The sequence below is a fragment of the Hibiscus syriacus genome, unplaced genomic scaffold (assembly GCF_006381635.1).
Source record: "Hibiscus syriacus cultivar Baekdansim isolate YM2019G1 unplaced genomic scaffold, ASM638163v2 tig00112344_pilon, whole genome shotgun sequence".
In the NCBI taxonomy this organism is placed as follows: domain Eukaryota; kingdom Viridiplantae; phylum Streptophyta; class Magnoliopsida; order Malvales; family Malvaceae; genus Hibiscus; species Hibiscus syriacus.
Genome location: NW_024063307.1, coordinates 2,227,821 through 2,230,977, shown reverse-complemented (window position 1 = coordinate 2,230,977; position 3,157 = coordinate 2,227,821).

Sequence of the window (3,157 nt, the reverse complement as noted above, 5' to 3'; positions counted from 1 at the left end):
CGAATCAACAGTGGATCATAGAGCCACTACGGACTCAAAACAACACACAACAAAATATAAACCCAAAGGCCGAAGCCCCACAGCAGAAAAATCCAAGAAAACATATACAGTAAGCAAGATTAGAGAGAATCTGGTGAGAGGGGAGAGGATGATATTTGAGGGAAATGGTGAGAATGAAGGGAGATTAGAGAGTTTTGGGTATTTATATAATAGGGACCATTTTGCAAATAGAAGATTCTTAAATTCGCTCCGCAATCCCTGATAGTTTGAGTCGCATTACAATCCGGTCACCATTTGTAATTTTACCTCTGGATTCTCAATTCATTCAATTTAGTCAATGTTTATACTTTGTGGATTAACCCTCTAATTTTTTTTTGCAGTTTGGTTTTTTTGTCTCAATTTAATACTCTAAATTTTTTATTTATTTATTTTTTAATTATTATTATTCTATTTTATCTTTCATCATTTTTATTTTATTTACTGTAAAATTTAACATTTTTTTTGTGTGGATTGTTTAACATATTTTGATTATTTTTATTTTTTATTTCCATTTTTTTGTTATTTTTATTGTTATGTTTTTCTCTTAATTTATTTAATTTTTTTATTTAATTTTTTTTCTTTGATTCACTTTTTATTCCTTTTATTTGATATTTCTTTATTTACTTAGTCATTTATTTTTTCCAATTTAACATCCTTTTGACATTTTTTCAGTAATAATCTCAATCGATCAAAGGTAAGCAAATCAAATCGGATTTTTAAATTTAAGTTTTAAATTTAAATTTTCATAACTAAGACAACCGATAAATTAATTGGTACCGAAAGGGCAGTTCAATGGTGTTAATCCTTTATTGACCGTAACCGACTCCCGAACCCGACACGTTTCTGGTACAACGCAGATCAGGTAAGATGGTGTCCGACCTACCTAAATTCGTTTTAAAATGGTCGATGACGACTCTAACCGAAAGACGGTCGAGACACTGGGAAAACAATAAGAACCTGAGAATGATGGAAAGCAAGAAGGAAATAGAAGGTACGTAGGTTCTGAGATATTGCAATCCTACAAATCAACACCAGAAAAAGGGTCAACTTTCACTTCAAAGAACATGAAGAAATAGCTTAGAAAACTGCACAGGGAGATCCAAATGAAGAGAGAGTTACCCTGTTAAACCCAGGAAAAATATACGGAGGAGTGGGAAGGTGAAGAGCGACCGGTGTGTCCTGCAATTAATGAGAAACACAACAGCAATGAAGAAGTGGAATTGAAAACAAAGTTTTTATGTAAGAATATGGTTATAGAGAAGGCTTTATTCTGAGAGCAGAAGGCAGCGAAAGAGTAGCCCCTGGAATGTGTTAAGCTACTTGGGGAGTGAAATGGCGACTCGTTTAGCAGAGGCGAATCATAGTTATTTTGTTCAAATTCGTCGGTATCAATAGAAAAATAATAACATGATTTACCATAAATAAATGCGTTTGGATATAATGTTATTTTACGATTAAATATAATTATAAATATTTATAAGAGTAGAAGAATCAAACCTAACTGCCCACGCTTTGGCTACTAAATATGGAGTTTTAGTCTGTATTGGACCATTAGTGCATTGGTTCCTATTATGGTGACCAGGCCCGGCTCCTGACAGGAGCAGCCGGAGCGATGGCCCCACTTTTTAAAAAATATCAGAAATTAAAATTTTAAAAAAACACATAAATGTCAATCAATTTTAAACTCTACAGCTACACCATCGTCTTCAAAAAATTTCTCCCACTTCATTTAGTTTTCAATTTATTCTCTACAATTTAACTCTTAAATTTTTTTCAAATCTTCGTTAACGTTAACTTTTTTTTCTAGGCCCGATAATGGCCGAAACGGCCCTGATGGCGATGAATATCCAAGGTCATGGGTGTCCGTTATTTAATGGAGAGGATTGGTTCATTCTCTTTGCTGTTATTTGCTGGAAACTCTGGAAGAGGAGGTGTAGCCTTATCCTTCAGCCCGATTAAATAGAGGTCTAAATTGGGTGAATGTGCAGTGGAAGCAGCTGGAACATTGCTGGGTAAAAGCAAATTCTGATGGAGCTGCTGGAGGACTTGGAAATATGGCTGCTGCTGGGGGGTTTTACGCGATGAGTGGGGAAACTGGTTATTTGGCTTTCGTCGAAGCATTGGACACTGTTCGGCTTTGACGGCTGAACTTTGGGCGATATATGACGTTCTTTCCTATGCTTGAAATTTTGGGGTTCGGAAAATCGAGGTTGAAACAGACTGTTTATGGGCGGTGGAAGCTATTACTCGGGTATCAGATGTTGGGATTCAAGAGTTGTTATGCAGGAATTGGGAAACGAAGCTCTCGCATATTTGTCGAGAAAGGAATAAGGTGGCGGACAAGCTCGCCAAACTGGCCAGGGGAATCCGATTGGGGCGCTGATTCACCGAGAACCTCCCAGGGAGGTTGCTGAGTTAGCATACCAAGACCAAGTCTGCATGGTTTAGATACTTGTGTTCTTTGCCGTATTACCAATAAAGAAACATATTTTATATAATTAAGATGATTAGAATGTAATATAAGTTTATAATCTATTTTGATTATTAACAATAAAAATACCATACAAATATAACCGTCGAAACTTAAGATTTTTAGGGAGAACGACCCTCTTTCTAAACATCAAAATCACTTAATTGAATCAAAATCATAACATAGGTGGAGGCACTTTACCCTTAAGGGGTCATATGCATACGATATACTCATTATTTTATATAATTGATTAAATATGGTTCAATATATTGAAAGAAGAAAACAATAATTACTTGCTTATTTTATTGAAAAGTTTATTATCCATACTTTTGTACTCTATTAATTTTTGGATATCCCATTGAAACATAATCTAAACTAAATATTAAGTACGTATCATTATCTAAAATGTTATTGATTTCATGGTTGTAGCTGTGGTGGAGAATCGCCATGGCCCTACCTTAAATCATTGAACCACCAGCTTAAACATAAAACAATTTGAGCCGAAACATCTGCTCCAAATCTGTCTGATTTATCCTGCAGGCCGAAAGTTGGTCTAGATTCTCAATATAATGTACAAAATTCGAACACCTTAAAAATAAACGTAGTATCTATTTTAATATAGAATCGAATTTAAATATCCGAATTTAC